This window comes from Vicugna pacos, unplaced genomic scaffold (assembly GCF_048564905.1).
Source record: "Vicugna pacos unplaced genomic scaffold, VicPac4 SAC-SAT, whole genome shotgun sequence".
Taxonomy (NCBI): domain Eukaryota; kingdom Metazoa; phylum Chordata; class Mammalia; order Artiodactyla; family Camelidae; genus Vicugna; species Vicugna pacos.
In genome coordinates, this window is record NW_027328721.1 from 42,300,929 (window position 1) to 42,318,027 (window position 17,099).

Below are 17,099 nucleotides of genomic sequence, written 5' to 3' on the forward strand. Positions count from 1 at the left end.
GCTTATGAGATAATGAGATCTAACCGCCAGCCTCTATAGAATGGGTCACCTGGGAGGCATCGTGACACCATGCTGAGTCTTCTGATGAGAAAACGATTCTGTGGATGGTGATCGATGCTTGATTGTTTGAGCTATGGCTCTAGAACCACCCCACCCACTCCATCCCCAAGGTGGGTACACAGTTTTGAAGACGCTAGCCTGCTGTGAATCCCCTTTGCCCGGCAGAGCGATAAAATGACCTCTTTTCTTCTAAGCTCCAAGACCTTGTCTCTGGATTCTTGGGCTCATCGGGGACGGGGGCCGATCTTTCGGCAACAAGCGTGCTTCAGAAACAACGGATGCCCGAGAAGGACACTCTGCCTCTCCCTCTTCTTCCGGGCCTGAAATGGGGAGGAAAAAATATCGCTTCCCCTGGAAGCCGGAGTCCAGAGCCCGCCATCCGGAGGGACTTCTGGCTTGGCCTTCTCCTGGGGTGGGGGGAGGGCACGCCACCGCACGTGTTCTTTGTCAACTCCCCGTTTCTCTCTTCTCGAGTTATCTCTTTGGGAAGGCTCCCACACTGGATGAAAACAGACAGACAGACAGGCTGGTATCTCTCCCTACCCCACCCTTCGCCCCCCAAATGACTGATCTTCTGTCCCATCAAAATCACCACTTGTTTTCCAACGTGGCTTTCTTGGATCCTGGAGGACTGACATCAACTTAGAGCCAAGATGGGCACAGAACTGAAGGACCTTCTCGGCTGGCCTAAGAAGTCTGTCATCGTGATGTGGGAGGTATTCTTCGAGGGACCTATCTGACTAAGTGCTTGACGGCCTTTTGGACTTTGAACCAACTTGGAGATAGGAACTAGGATGAGAGGGCCCCCGAAATAGCTCAGCAAACTCTTCTCCACCCTTAGAAGAGAGACAGACAGATAGACAGACAGACAGAGAAAGAGAGAGAGAGAGAGAGAGACAGACAGACAGACAGACAGACAGACAGTGTGTGTGTGTGTGTGTGTGTGTGTGTGTGTGTGTGTGTGTGTGTGTGTGTCTGTCTGTCTGCCTGCCTGTCTGTCTGTCTGACGGTCTGTCGGTCTGTCTGCCTGCTTATTGTAGGAACTCTCTGTCAATGGAAGTATAGTTGACTTACAATGTTGTGTTCATTTATGACGTACGGCATAGTGATTCACTTATTCACACACACACACACACACACACACACACACACACGTATACTTTTTCAGGATAGGTTATTACAAGCTATTGAACATAGTTCCCTGTGCTAGACAGTAGGACCTACTTGTGTACCTAGTTTGTATAGGGTGGTTTATATCTGCTAATCCCAAACTCCTGATTTATCCCTCCGCCTTACCCCGTTCCTCCACCCTACCCTGTCCCCTGTGTTAACCATCGGTTTCTTTTCCATGTCTGCGAGTCCAGTCTGTTTCTGTTTTGTAAATAGGTTCCTTGGAGTCTTTTTAAAATGGAGTTATTTATGTATGGATGGGTGTCTTGACTTACTTTCAGATCCCACCTAGAAGTGATGGCATAGGATATCTGTCTTTCCCTGGGTGACTGACTTCACTAAAACTATGGAACGCTTCACGCATGGGCGTGTGTCGTCCACGTTCAGGGGCCGTGCTGATCTTCTCTGGATGGTTCCCATGTTAGTCTATGTCCTGTGGCAGCAAGTGCTTTCCTTAGGGTTTTTGTCTCAACCTGAAAGCCAGCCCGGAGACTGAAGGTCTTCTAGTTGCCTCCACTATCTGCCTAGGACCCTCTCCACGAATGTTTCCCATTTTCTCTCACCCTTTTGCCTTGGCATCATTGAGTACGAAAACGCTCCGTCTCCTGAAGCCTTGCAGACTGAAGCTGGACAACGGGAGGTAAACGTCAGAGAAATGGCCACAACAGCTCCTGTGGAAACCATCCTCGGGCCTGTTTTCGGGGGAGCCGCTCAGAGAGTTGAGCCGAACACCCCAGGACATCATCAGAGGCATTTCAAACTGCTCGAGCCGTTTCGATGACCCCGATGTGTGGAAATCTCCTACCAGACTGACCCCCTACTCCCGGCCCTGAATCTGGTTTCTCATCTGCTCCGACGATTCACCTTTGTGCTGTACTTTGGTTGTCCACACAAGTGCCTCTTAGGCGATACCTGACTGCTTGCTCCCTAGGCCTAGCTTCAGAAGCCCATCGACACCACCGCCTCCTGAGACGAGATACTACAACGGCAACAGTTTCCTTGAACAGACCTGTTCTCAGAACTAAGAAACTGGGTCCATGAAACGCAGGCCCCCTAGGAAACCATTCCCTCCCTCCTGCCCCCAGACCGCACGCACGCACGCACGGACGCACACGCACACGCACACGCACAGTCAACAGCCCAGCTTTTAATGTGTAAAACTTCCAGGGAAGTTACAGAATAGGGAAATGTTGGGGTCCAGAGTAGGCTGCCCCAAAATGTGCCCGATGGATTATGCTGAATGAAAGGGACTTCACAAGTGGCCAAGGGGGAGGGTATAGGTCAGTGGTAGAGTGTGTGCTTAGCAAGCAAGCACAAGGTCTTGGGTTAAATCCCCAGTACCTCCGGTCAAAAATAAATGCATAAAATCGAATTCCTCTCCCCGCCCGCCCCCCAAAGTATACACTGCTGTATGTCAACTCTGTCTCAATAAAACTGGAAGGAAAAAAAAGGAAGGAAAAAAAAAAAAAAGCATGATTTAACAAAAGAAAGAAACAAACAAAGAAAGAACTGCCCGAGGCAAGAGGAACACTCTGTCCCTCCTTTCTGCCTCCCTGGAAGCAGGGGAAAAAGAATTTTTTTTTTTTTTAAAGTCTCCCATCCCAGAGGAATCTATCAAGTCAGAGGTCTGCTTCCATGCCCTTCCATGATTCTCAAACGGTTTAGTGGGGTTTACCCAGGTTAGGAAAAGGAGGGGACTCCTTTGGCCTGAGACCAGGCGAGATTCTCCCCCTCCCTCCCGCCTCCCTCCGTGCAGTTGGGACGGGGTGGCCTAAGGGTGGGGAAATTGAAACCAAAAAACAAAAGCCGTTCAACGGAGAGGAGCCGGAGGCCAAGTCAAAGGCTCTGACCTGAGCACAGAGCTTTCTGCATTTGAATGAAGCGATTGAACGAGGCCCTGCCGAATGGATCCTCCTGACGTCCCCGCCCCCGCTTCCAGGAGACAGTCCAGTCGATTTAGGACCCGATTTGGGACCGATCGGTGGAGGAGGCCTGGGCGGCGGCGGCAGTGGCGGCGGCGGCGGCGGCGGCGGCGGAAGCAGCGGCGGGGGGCGGGGGGGGGGTGCGCGGGCGGGGGCGGGACCAACGGTCGCTCCAGCTCTGCCTGCCTGCCTGCCTGCCTGCCTGCCTGCCTGCCTGCCTGCCTGCCTGCCTGCGGGGCTGAGGCCTGAGGGCCACGCTGGTTCCTGCCACTCAGGGAAACTTGTGCGGGTGTTGCCGAAAGATCGCCCCCCCCAACCCCGTCCCTGACGAGCCAAATAACCCAGAGACAGGGTCTTAGAGTTTAGAAGAAAAGAGGCAGCTTGATTGCTTTGCTGGGCAAAGGGGACTCACAGCAGGCTAGTAGTGCCTTCCAAACTGTGAACCCGTCTTGGGGTTGGGGTTTCATGCTTCTGTGGACGAACAGGTTGGAGCATGAAAGGGAATCACAACAGGCGGGAGCATAAAAGGTGCTCATGATCAACAAGGGTCTCTGATAAAACTTCCTCCTAAATCTGGATGAGTGTCTGGTAACATGGGACCTCCTGGTGGTCTAGTAGGTCATCAGCCCGTGACCTTCTTTCTCTGGTCAGACTCACCCGGCGGCACCAGCGCCACGGAGGAACTCGGGGTGGGGGGGTGGGAGGGGGCTGGTCGTTCTCCTGAGCTTATCCTCCCGTGACTCCCTTCCTGGGGAAAGACTCAGACGTCAAACATGATTGTCAATTTGAACGATCAGAGGAAGGTCCAATCAAACAGTTAGAATCGACAACTTTAGCTGCTTTGAACAGTGGGCCTGGGGCTGGGAGCGGTGTCTGGTCAGTCGAGTTTGCTGATCGTTCTAAAAGCAAGCAGTAAGCATAAAGCCCAAAATTGGCTTAGCCTAAGTGCGGCCACTTCATGATTCCTCCTTCACTGGGGGCCGAGGCGTGGGGGAGGGCGGGGGTGGGGGACACGACTGAGGTGGCGACGAACTTCTCCGTGAATGCTCGGAGCCGAACTGCTCTCTGGGCCTAGGTCCAAAAAAGGCCTGAGTCTCAGCTATGACAGGTTCTCTCTCTTTCTGGGCACATGGACTGACTCGCCCCGCATCCTCCCATCCTGTCAGACCCTTCGGACACGCACCTCCACCCGAGGAGTTCTTTGGCCTCGTCCAGAAAAAACAAACACACGCACGAACAAAACCAACCGAGCACACAGAAACCCTGATGATCTCCTTGGACCCCATTCACTTCGGAGAGTCCCTCTCGTAGAAATCCCCTCAGCTCGATGATTTCACCATAGCCGCCTCCCTTTCTCTGCCGCAGTGACCCCCACCCCCACCCCCACCCCTGCGTGGGCCCTGTCCCTCTACCTATCAAAAACCAAACCCCAGGAGAAAAGAAAATCAGAATGCTGCTTTGAGCCACTGGATCTGTGAAAGGAACCAAACAGAAAGCCGAAATAACCAAACCAGCCGAACACCAAAAGCGAACAGACAGATACCCCAGAAAGAAGGGCACGCTGACCCTGGCCCCTTTCCTTCCTGGAATCAGGACATAACATACATCTACACCCCCCCCCTCCCCGGCCAGGGCCTGTCTTTGCTCAACCCAATAGAAGAGCATTTATGTTTTGCCAGTTTTCTGGGTCCTTCTTTGTTTCATAAAACTGAGAAGAAATACGTGTGGAAGTTCTCTCCTATGAATTGAACAGACTGAAGATCCTTTAAATAACCAAATGAGGTGGAAGTGCCGAGAGTACCATACGGGAACACACCGAGACACATCATCATCAAATTGACCAAAATTAAGGGTAAGGAGAAAATATTAAAATGAGCGAGAGAAAAGCAACAAATAACATACAAGGGAACTCCCGTAAGGTTATCAGCTGATTTTTCAGCAGAAACTCTACAGGCCAGAAGTGGGTGGCACAACATATTTAAAGTGATGAAAGGGGAAAAGTGACAGCCAAGAATACTCTACTCAGCAAGGCTCTCGTTCAGATTTGAGGGAGAAATCAAAAGCTTCACAGATAAACGAAAGCTACAAGATTTCAGCACCATCAAGCCGGCTTTACAAGGAATGTTAAAGGATCGTCTCAAGTCATCAAACCCTAAGAAAAGAGAACAAAAACATGACAGAGAAAGGGAGGGAGGGAGGGGGGAGAGAGAGAGAAAGAGAGAGAGAGAGAGGGAGAGAGAGAGAGAGAGGAGACCTACAAAAGATGGCTTTGCCTGTTTAGGGTCTTCCGTTGTTCCTTATACATTTTGAAATTGTTTGTTCTAGTTCTGTGAGGAATGTCGTGAGTATTTTGACAGGGGTTGCACGGAACCTGCGGATTGCTTTGGGTAGTGTGGCCATTTTGATAGTATTGATTCTGCCAATGCAAGAGCACAAGACAGCTTTCCATTTCTTTGTGTCATTTCAGATTCTGGAGTATAGGTAACCTCCTCGATTAAGTTTATTTCTAGGCATTTTACTGTTTTTGACGCAATGGAAGTGTTTATCCCAGTTATAAAATTCTGGTTTTTAAAGTGGAGGAGGGGAAAAAAAAAAAAAAAAAAAAGGAAAGGAAAGGCCACAAATGGCAAAATATCCTTCTTTCTTACGGGTGAATTGTATTCCATTCCGTGTGTGTATATGTGTGTGTGTGTGTGTGTGTGTGTGTGTGTGTGTGTGTGTGTGTGTGTCTGTCCCCTCTTTTTATCTATTCAAATATTGATGTGCACTTAGGATGCTTCCGTATCTTGGCCATTATAAATGATGTTGCTGTTAATAGCAGGGTGTGTGTATCTTTTTGAATTCATCCTTATTTTGCGGTTGGCTTTATTCCTTTGATAACTATGTAAGTTTAAAAAGCTAAAGCGCTAAACCTTCCTGGAAACAATGAACAGTACGTATATGTAAATTAAAAAATATGTGTGCAGTAAAAAATTAAAAAATAAATACATGAATAAAAAAGAAAGAAAGACAAGGAAATTAGCTATCAAGCCATGAAAGACATGGAAGAAACTTAGAAGACATCTTACTAAATCAAAGAAACCGGTCTGAAAATGTTACCAACTGGACAATTCCAACCAAAGGACATCCTGGAAAAGGCAAAGCTCTAGAAACAATAAAAAGATCGTGGTATCCAGGGGTTTGGGGAGAGGGAGGGAAGGAGGAATGAACAGATACAGCGTGTGGGATTTTTTTAAGGCGATGAAATTATTCCGTCGGATACCATAGTGGTGGCTACATGCCATTATGCATTTGTCAAAACCCATAGAACGTACGACATCAAGAGTGAACCGTCATGTAAACTATGGACTTTGATTGATAATAGCGTGTCCATGTCGGACCATCAGTTTGACCAAATAGGCCACACTGATGAGGGATGTTGAGGGGAGGGGAGGATATATGTGTGGGTGGGGAGGGCTGTGTGAGAACTCTCTGTATTTTCTGCTCAATTCTGCTGTGAGCCTGAAACTGCTCTAGGAAATAAAGTCTATTAATCAAAAAACAAAAACAAGAACAAACACAACGAAACAAAACAAAACAGCCAAATGAGGTGAACCAGGATTCAGTCATCCAAAATGGAGCTGGACGGCCAGTGGGAGGAACTTGGTTACAGACATAGTCTTGTTTCGGGGAGGGGCACGTTGTCCCCTCCCTCTACACATCTTGAGTCCTCTGGGCTGGACTGATCCAAAAATGGACCCCAGACGGATCGTTGAGCAGGAGCGACAGGGAACCTCCTGTCTTTCATTCAAGCACTCATGTGTCCCCGAAGCAGGCAGCTTTTCTCCGTTTTAGGACAAGAAATCAGCCCTTTGTGCGAAATGGACCGGGCTGAGAGACTTTGGTTTTGGGTGACCCGTCTGTGAAGAATCGAGACGGAGTTTGGGTTTTGGGGGGGAAGCCCCTGAAAGAAGTCACGAGGTTGGTTGGTTTTCTCTAGGCTTCCGGGGCCTGAAGGCTCTCAGTGGGAGATCAGGGTGATTTCCTAAGTCCAGATGCAGGGAGGGCACCCTCCACGGAAGTGATTGATTTCCCGCTTTCAGGGAGACAGAAAGAAGAGTCTGAGGGTCCGGTCCCTCTTGCGTCTGCTGGCCGGCCCCTCGGCTTCTTCGGTCACTCTCATTTCTAACCTATCCGTGTGCCACGGAGGCACATACATGTTTGGGGTGGCCTCCCCTGGGTCCCGACACCGGCATCCATGGGGGGAGGGGGGGCATGAGTGGTCAGAACTGTATCAAGCTCAAGGGCGCCACCAACCGGTTTCAAAAACAAATCTGCCAGCAGCTGCTAGCTGCAGCCTTGTCGTTTCAAAGTTCCCGCCTTGCTCTTGTGGTGTTTTCTTTCGTTTCCCCTTCTCCACTTGCCCCGTGGGGTAGTCTGGTGACACACACTTCCAGTGCTTCTTTCTTGCATCTGTGTCTCCTGGGCTGCAGTCCTAAGAACCCCCCCATCCCCCCCCGGCCCCCCCCCCAATAAGCTCGTTTCTTTACCCTCCACCAGGTCTCCTGGCTTGGGAATCTCGGTTCACACCATGTGTCTCGTGTCCTCTCTGAATTCATGGGCCCAGCCATCCACCCTAAGGAGACGGAGGGAGGGAAGGAAGGCTTTGACCTGGCGACCTTCCTTGCCGGCATCCTCCGGATTTCGGACCCTTCAGTGTGCCACCCGCCACCCGCCATACCACCCTCACCCTGAGGCCTAGCCCTCGGGGCTCCGTCCACGCGGAAACCTGAACGCGGACGGACGGACCTGGATGGCGGGCGGGGTGGGGGTGGGGGGTGGAGGGGCTTGCTTCATCACCGCCGGAACCGTGGAGGCGACCGAGACAGACGCGTCCTTCAAGAGGTGAAGGGACACGTAGCCCGGGCTAGGTCCGTGCCACGGCATGTGATTTGGCTCTAAAAAGGAAACCAGGGGCCCGTGGAGCCGAGAGACCTGTGGGAGACAGGCGGGGCAGTTTCTGCGTGCACATGACTCCCTGAAAGGAGCCAATCTGAAAAGGTGGCATCCTGTAGGGTACCGGCTCTGGATGACGTTCATTCTCAAAAGGGCAAAAGCCCAGAGAGGGTGAAAAGATGAGTGGGGTTGTGTGTGTGCGGGGGTGAAGGTTGTGTCTCTCTCTCTCTCTTTCTCTCTCTCTCTCTCTCTCTCTCTCTCTCTGTGTGTGTGTGTGTGTGTGTGTGTGTGTGTGTGTGTTGTGGCGGGGGGGGTTGTTGATGAATAGGTGGAGCACAGGGGACTTTTAAGCAGCAAAACTCTCCGGTAGGTAGGCCCACGATGGGATGAAAACCAACGTGTTGGGTATGGCATTCCCTAAGATGGGGTGAACTGAAAGAACCCTTCTGGGTGTCTGCCCCTCAGCCGAAGTTTAAAGTCCTTCCTAAAGCCAGAAGGTAAAGACCCCCGTGAGCAATCTGAGCGGCCATTGCTGAGGGGTAAGAGCGAGGCCAGTGAATCCAGTGAAAGACTGACTGACTGACGTGGGGTCCTGGGTCCCTCGGCTCGACCCCCTTCCCCGGGAAACCGAAGCCTTCGACGCAGGGATGCGCTTTGACACGCTTATGTCTCATCAGAGAAGGTTTCTTCTGCCTGGCATTGTGTGACGGGGCCGAGAAACCCGTCCTCTCCTCCTTTGCATGAGGTAGCCGTCGCTCCCGCCTTGGCGCAGCGGTGAAGAAGGCTACCAGAAACACGGTTCTGCGTTTCTCTCTATACCGTGGGCGAGCGTCACGGCTTTTCCTTGCGTTTCACCATGCAGTCAGAGGGCATTATCAAAACTAAGCGTGCCATCCAAATTTTCCTTTTCCTTTTTTAAAGTGACTGTCAAGAACTTAGGCAGCATCGAGTGAAAACGTTGGGCACCTTCATCTCTTGGTTTGTATGGAGCCAGCTAGGTCATCAGACCCACATCACCATGATTTCTGAATTCTAAGATACTTTCCAATCCATGATATTGTACATTCCTGGGTCCTGGGATGTCATTCTGGTTGATCAGGTCAAAGGGAATGTGTCCCTCCGTAGCACTGATTAACACGTCAGCTTATTTAAACGACAACAGAGGAAATTCCCTTCGGGCGATATTCATTCCACACGCTCAAGGAAACCGATAGGTTGTGTGCCTGAGCCCACACAGTGTGACGCAAGAACGGGGTGGGGGTTGAGGGAGGGGGAACTCTGGCTAGTGTCCGGGACCTAACGGGAGATAGAGTGGAGGGTGATTTTTGCCCTTCTTCAGGGTCAGGGTGAATCGGCCCGAGGTTGACTTGTGCGCTCAGAAAGAGGGCCTTTATCGGATGCCCCGAGCCGACTTTTCTTTTCTTCTTCTTCTTCTTTTCTTTTTTCAGTTTTATTGATATAGGTTTGACATACAGCCCTCTATCAGTTTCAGGTGTACAGCACAATGATTTGACTTCCATAGATTGTGAAGTGATTATTAGGTAACTTTAGTGAACATGAAACAACGATATTTTAAAAGGGGGTTTAATCAACAGAACTGCTGTTTATGATGATCATCTATTCCTAAGAGAAAGGACAGATGAACACTCCAAAATGCAGGAAGTGCATAGGCACAGAATGATGAACAATCTTTACCCGTGCAGACGTTTTGACACCAGGATACGTGGAAAGCTGAAGTCTTAGAACATAGAAATATTTGGCTCTCCATTTGACCTGGAAATCTCCTTGTTGGAAAGAAGCTAATTTCTCCTCCTCATCCTCGTCCTCGTCCTCTTCCTCCTCCTGTCTTTTTAATTTAAAAAACAAATTTTTTTTTTAACAAAAAGTTTTTATCTTTTTGAAGGGGGGACGGGTCGTTAGGTGTCTTTATCTACGTTTTAAGTAATTATTTAGATTTATTCTACGTTTTCAGTGGTGGTAGTGGGGACTGAGCCCAAGGCCTTGTGCATGCTGAGCACGCACTCTACCGCAGAGCTCTACGCTTTCCCAGAAAGGAGCAAATTCCTAAACATAGAGCTGGATGAGCAGGTCAGCTTTTTGATCTCATAGAAGCAGCGGCCCTGTTCTCTGGGGGAACCGTCCTTATCTTGTCCGTCTCGACAACGTCAGAAACGTCTACATAGCTCACAATGGCCTGAGACTGAGGCCAGGGGGCTGAATCAGGTAGAACCTGAAACCAAATGGAAGAAACAAAAAAAGGGGGGGGGCACGCGGAGGCCTTTTTAAACGTGCACACTGCTGCGAGGGCTCCCTCGTCGAAACTCTAATTCGCAGCCTTCTTAAGGAGAAATATACATCTGAAACGTCTTTTTTTCCACGCAGAGTTTAAAAGCTTTCACCCTCCGAGCCGAAAAACCTTACCCGTCCCATCGGTTCTTTCTAAGTGAGTGGGTTCTCTAGTGTCCTATGCGTCTGCTGGGAAACAAGCTGCTGGAAAACAAGCAACTAGAAACCAAGCTGCACCAACATTTCCATGAGCTTAAAATCTTACATTCACACTTAACTTGCTTAAAAATGCACACGCTTGCTTTGTTTTCATGTTTTACACAGTAGATGACCTAGAACATGCATGATGCTAAAGAAATTGTGTGAGGGGCAATCCTGAGATTGACCGTGAGGGCACAAAGGATGGCAGATATTTCCTTAGGGTAAAACAATGGACGGTCATGGGAAGCCAGATCAGCCATTAACAGAACTTGGTTCTGGCAGGAAAGCATGCGGTTTAACCCCGGGGAAATATTTGCTATCTCGAGATGTCCCAGAGGCAATCACAGGATATACGCTTAGAAATTTTGCATCCCCGGAGGAGGGTGATTGTTCCTGGAAGGGTTAGGCCTGAAATGAATCAGTTAGCCAGCAAGCAGAACTTCGTGCTTCTGGTATGAAATATCTAAAGCCCCACCTCTTTGATCGCATATCTTTTTTTTTTTTTCCCCCCCTGAGCCGTAGACTCCCAATAAACAGGCTGTCGACCAGGCTTTTGGCACTCTAGATCCACGAGACCTTGAGTCCCCTGGTCCCATTTTTGCTCTTTACTTTGTCTCTTTGTTTCTTAATTCTTGCGTCGCCCGTCCTCAGACACGGTCCCGAACTGCGCTGGACGCAGCACCCGTCCTACCCGACTCATGAGTGACCTATAGTTTTTAAATGAAAGCTACAAAGTCTCTGGTCATGTCGATCTGCTGGTCTCGTCTGTATGAGACAGGGCATTACCTGAGTTTCAGAGACATACACAGACACACACAGACAGACAGACACACACACACACACGCGCGCGCGCGCGCGCGCGCGCACACACACACACACACACACACACACACACACACTCTAAAGGGAAAAAAGAACAAAGAAAGAGAAAGAGAAAGAAAAAGGCTCAGGGGAATAAAGGATTCGCTTGCTCTCTGTGACATGACCCAGCAGACCTAGTTGTCACAAGACAGGAAGCTCAACTCTCCATGTTCACATTATGTGTTCCTGAGCTTTCTTGCAGAAAATTCTCATGCATTTCTTTCCCCTCACGGAAGTCTTCTCTATTCCCCACAGAGCCTGGGGCGATGGCTCTGCACCCTGGAGGCGCCTGCGGCCGAGCCAAGATATTGGATGATTTGTGGAAGTGATCAGTGATCCTGAGACAAAGCCCTTCCTTTAGGTAGAAAAGCAAGTGGCCCCTGCTGCTCAGGGAGCTGGTGCTCCCCTTCCCCCCCTCCCGTCATGCCACCTTCTCCTTTGTGCACAAGCTATCGCTTTCGCAACAGAGCTTGGCTTGCCTGAGAGTCTTGTGGAAGCCATCCTCATTTCTATGGTACTGCCATCCAAGGATCTGGAAAGGGCCCAGTCCCATGTATGCATGTAGGCACGTGTGTACGTCCCCGGCTTGTAGGCCTGACGTGTTTCTCCCTCCAGATACACTTGCCAGAGTTCATTCACGAAAGAGCTCTATGGAACTGGTTTTCAAGGGAACATGCAGGCAGGGAATGCGAACAGGAAGGAACCCAAATGTTTTCCTTCAGGTTGACATGATCTGGGACAGATCCTTCCATCCAGAAAACCAAATGTCAAGGGATTGGTCTCGTGAAAAGAGCCATGTCTTGATTGTGATGAGCAGCGTTCGAGGTGAAACTTTTTGCCTCCCTAGGTTTACCCCGAATCCTTGAAGTTCCTGTGGGTTACCTCTGTCATGAAATGTGTCAGCCAGAAAAATAAAATAAAATAAAATAAAATAAAATAAAATAAAATAAAATAAAATAAAGAGTCTGGGAGCGATGGCTGGCTCGGTCTCAAGTCTCAGGAAGTGTTCACATCCCAAGCAGTCCTGGGGGGTAGTGTGTGTGTTGGGGGAGGGGGGAGGCGGCCCGTCTCTGAAAAATTGGTGCCTCCTCCACGTAGTTTTTGGTCCCTTGCAACTGGAGCGTCTGGCGACGTCCCTGGAATGTTTAGATCGTTTCCAAAGAAGATGAGATACGGAAGCGTTCGTTCCTGGCTCCATGAGTCGAAGGGGACGTGCTTTGATATCCTTCTGATAGGAAAGACTCGAGATCTGTCAGTGTGTTGGCCGACATGACTGGTATACCTTCGGAGGACGGATGGACCGACAGACAGACAGACAGACAGACAGACCGGAATACACACATACTTACTTACTTACATACGTACGTACGTACATACGTACATACATACGTATGTGCATACATACATATATACATACAAGTAAAATAAAATAAAATAAAATAAAACAAAACAAAACAAAACAAAACAAAACAAAAGGATGCTGTGAGGAGAAAGTGTCTGTTTCTGGCTAGGACCAAATCGTGTCCGTACGTGGACCGGTTGGGAAACACTTGTGTCCCAGACGGTTCACCGTGACTTCCTCGTGAACATTTGCTGTGACCGATTCGGGCTTGCTTCGGAATAGTCACGGTCTCCGGAATAGTCACGGTCTCGTTCTGAGGAACGTCTCCTGGAAAGCATGTGGAGACCATCTTCGTCTGCCGTCCTTAGGAAACGTTCCAGCAGAGCGGGTGTCCGAGAGCCTCTAGGGGCGATGGCTATGCTTAATGGACTTCTGTCCATCTTCAGGCCGAATTTCGTGGAAGCATGCTGATCTGGCCAGCTGACAAGTCTGAATGGGGGTGATTTTTGGTAGAAATGCGCGTCCTTGGAGAGACCAGGGGAAGGGGAGCATGTCTCAGTGGAAACTCTCGTACAGCGTGATAGAGATGAGAATGCGGTTCTGTGTCATCATCTTTGCGTGCTTCCCGCCACCCTCCCCCTCCCCACCCCGCCCTGCCTTCCACTGATACGCTGGGCCACGTCACGCGTGCTTCGAGTTTTCTCCGATAGTTGGCCAACGCTCTTCCGACTCCCGTTGCCCATGGTTCTCCCGCTTTGGACTTGGCATCCTCGAGAACCAAAGCCGCCCTTTCCCTGAAGCCCCGCCGAGCCGGACTGAGCAGCTGGACATCTGCTGGAGAGAGATCACTGCCGTGTCCCCTCTCGAGACCCTCCTCCTGCCCATTGCTGTGGAGGCCGCTTGGAAAGTGGACCTGAACCCGCATGCGTTTTTCAGGCCGCCCGAGCCTCTTCGAGCCCGACGCCTAGACATCTTCCAGAGTGGTGGCGCTCCGGACTCACACCCGGGGTTTCTCGTTGGCTTCGGCCACGGACCTTTGTCTTCCTGGAACGAAAGACCAGACCGGTTTCATCAGGTGGAACCATCTGCCTGGTGGCGGGACTGTCGTGGAGCCCTATGGACCACCCCGAAATGTATGTGCAGCCCAAGGGTGATCTCTCCAGCTGAACAACCATCGAGGCCCAAAAGGATCCCCCCCCGCCCCCGCCCCGGGAAGAAAGAAACTTTGACCTTGACCCTTAGCTGCCCGAATGAGAATTTGGATCGGGGTTGGGTAGGGTGATGGAGATCTCCCTTGGCCCAGTTCCCGTGCGCAGGACTTTCAATGACTGTGTCTTCCTGAAAGGACACCCGCCCCCTGACCATGCTGTCTCGTCATCAGTTTGTTTCCACGAGGGATGAAGTGTCATTGTGTGCACGGCAAAGTTGGCCGCTGCCTGTTCGGTCCGCCATCGCTCCGTAAAGGACCGAGGAAGTGTGCGTCGTGACCAGTGACAGATTTCGGAGCCCGTGGGTGGTGGACGGGTGTGTATCTGTTATCCAGGTCACGCGCGACGCGGTGTGTCGTGGTGTGGCCCGCCCGGCCACCCCACCTCCCTTCCCCCATGGAAAATCAAGAGAGAGTATTGCCCGAGACAGACGAAAGTGCAGCCACGAAACCTAAAAGGATGACCCTGGATGTCAACTTGGAGGTGGCTAGGAGACGGCTGAGCATGCATAGGACCACACTGCCACCGTGTGGGATGCTGCACATGTGTCGCCGTCGTGGTTTTCAGCTCCTCCACCTATTGCCCTCACCTACATCCACTCTTTATCTCACTGAACTCTTTTTGAACTCTTTTTTTTTTTTTGGGAAGACAGTGAGAATTTTCTCTCTCTCTCTCTCTCTCTCCCTCCCTCCCTCCCTCCCTCCCTCCCTCCCTCCCTCTCTCTCTCTCTCTCTCTCTCTCTCTCTCTCTCTCTCTCTCTCTCTCCCCTACTCTCTCTCATAATTGACCTGACAATAGGATGTCAGTTTTCACGTGTCCAACATAGCGATTCGGGATTCTTCCATGTTCCACGATGATCACCGCGATGAGTCTGGTTACGGATCCGTCACCGGACAGCGTCATGACAATAGTATGGATTGACTCGACTCGCCCTGCTGTCCATGACAACCCGTGATTAATGTATTTAATAATTGGAGATAACTGGAAGCTTGTACTTATTCCTCTCCCTCACCCATTGCACTCATTGTTCCTTCTTGGTATCCATGAGCCTGTTTCAGCTTCCTTGCATGTGTTCCTGCGTATTGTCTTGGGGATTCTGCCTCGAAGTGACAACATCCCTCTTGGACTTAGGTCACTTGGTTAACATCATCCCCTCAAGGTGTAGGTCTCTCCAGACCACGTGACACTGTCCATTCGTCCATCCGCGGGCCCTTAGTGGAACTGCCGGGTCTTCCAGGAGTTTCCTGTGGGATGTTTTGAGGGACTTCTGTCCTGTATTCCCTAATGGCTTTCCTCCACCTCCGTTTTGCCCTCTCCCCCTCGCCCCCACCGCCAACCCCTGTTCCGTGTTGCCTTCTGTCTTCTGTCGGAGAGCGGATTCTGTCAGGTATGAGTCCATAGCTCTGTGTCCGCCCGCCAGCCCGCCCACCCGGCCCCATCGAACGGTGGTCTCTATCACATGTTCCGTCAGAAGCAGGCACTTTCTGCTTGTTTTTGGAACTTGCTGTCGTGATTCCAGGTTCTGGGCCTGTCTGGATATCTCTTAAAAACAGAAATGCGTGCGTTTTCCCCCTTTTTTAATTGTTTTTGTTTACTTATTTATGTATTTACTTGCTTACTTATTTACATGTATTTATTTATTTAGGCTTTTTTTTGTTGTTGTTGTTCTTGTTGCTGTTGTTGTTTTTGGTTGTTGTTTGCTTATTCGGGGAGGGGAGGTAATTCGTTTCTTTTGCTGGTTTGTTGCCTGACTTAGTGATTGCCTGACTCACCGACTTCCTTATTTACTTGAACGGAGGTCCTGAAGATCGAACCCTGGACCTTGCGCGTGCTGGACAGGCACTCTGCCGCTGAGTTCTACACACCATCCTCCCCCGCCCCCGCCCCTTCCCCATTTGGATACAAAATAATTTTTTTTTTCTTTTAAACTGAAAAAGTCAGTTTGGGTCTCCTGCCCGTGTTTCATCATTGGTTTGTTGGCTTCTAGGAGGTGGAGTTGACCGAGTTCTTGGACTGTTTAGGAGAGGAACCCCTGATGGGCTGTGGTGGTGCTTTTTCTACATTTTTGTCTGTTTGTTTGTTTGTTGTTGTTGTTGTTGTTTGTTAAAACCCCAAAGTAAGTAAGCTCTCTTCAGTCACAGGTGTTCCCTCTTAAGGGGAAGTCCGAGAAATAACTTCCCAGACCTTGGTGTAAGCAGCCGCTTACCCTGAGATGTCCTGCAAACACCCCTAGGATATCCTGGCAGCCAGACATAAGGAAAACCCCCAGGGGAGACGACATTAGGGATTCTGTAAGAACCCACGTGCTGCCGACCGTTGGTGTAACCTCCCCATCCTCAGGATTCCGGATCCATTCTCAGTGCGTGGGGGATCTCGTGAGACAACTCCACGAAATTTTGTTCAGTCACAGGTGTTCCCTATTAGGGGAAAGTCGGAGAAATACCTTCCCTGACCTTGGGGTGGCAGCCGCTGACCCTGGGCATTCCAGCGCAGATCCCTAGCATTTCCTGGCAGCTAGACATTAGGAAAAACCTCAGCGGAGATGAGCTAAGTCATTCCGTTAGAACCCACGCGCTGTAGACCGTTGGTGGAATCTCCCCACGCTCAGGATTCCGGAAACTTTCTCAGTGCGTGGGGGAGCATGAGAGACAACTCCACGCAGCTCTCTTCAGTCACAGATGTTCCCTGTTAGGGGGAAGCCCGAGAAATAATTTCACTGAACTTGGGGACGCAGCCACTTGCCCTGGGATTTCCTGCAAAGCCCCCTATCATTCCCTGGCTGCCAGACATAAGGAAAAACCTCAGCGGAGATGAGCTAAGTCATTCCGTTTGAACCCACGCGCTGCCGACCGATGGTGGAACCTCCACACGCGCAGGATTCCGGAATTATTCTCTGTGCATGGTGGATCTCGAGAGACTACTTCACGTAGCTCTCTTCAGTCACAAGTGTTCCTTGTTAAGGGGAAGTTCGAGAAATATCTTCCCTGAAATTATGGAGGCAGCGGCTGACCCTGGGATGTCCTGCAAACACCCCTAGGATTCCCTGGCAGCCAGACATTTGGAAAAGCCTTAGGGGAGAAGTGATTATTTATTCTGTTAGAACCCACACGGTGC

General features: G+C 50.4%; 1 non-coding gene across 1 annotated transcript; it reads right to left on the reverse strand.

Annotated features, from left to right (window-relative positions):
- Positions 1-1,570: 1,570 nt before the first annotated feature.
- LOC140692291 (U6 spliceosomal RNA) lies at positions 1,571-1,679 on the reverse strand. Its single transcript, XR_012067861.1, has one exon. It is a non-coding gene; the product is annotated as a U6 spliceosomal RNA (small nuclear RNA).
- Between the last annotated feature and the right edge of the window lie 15,420 nt (positions 1,680-17,099).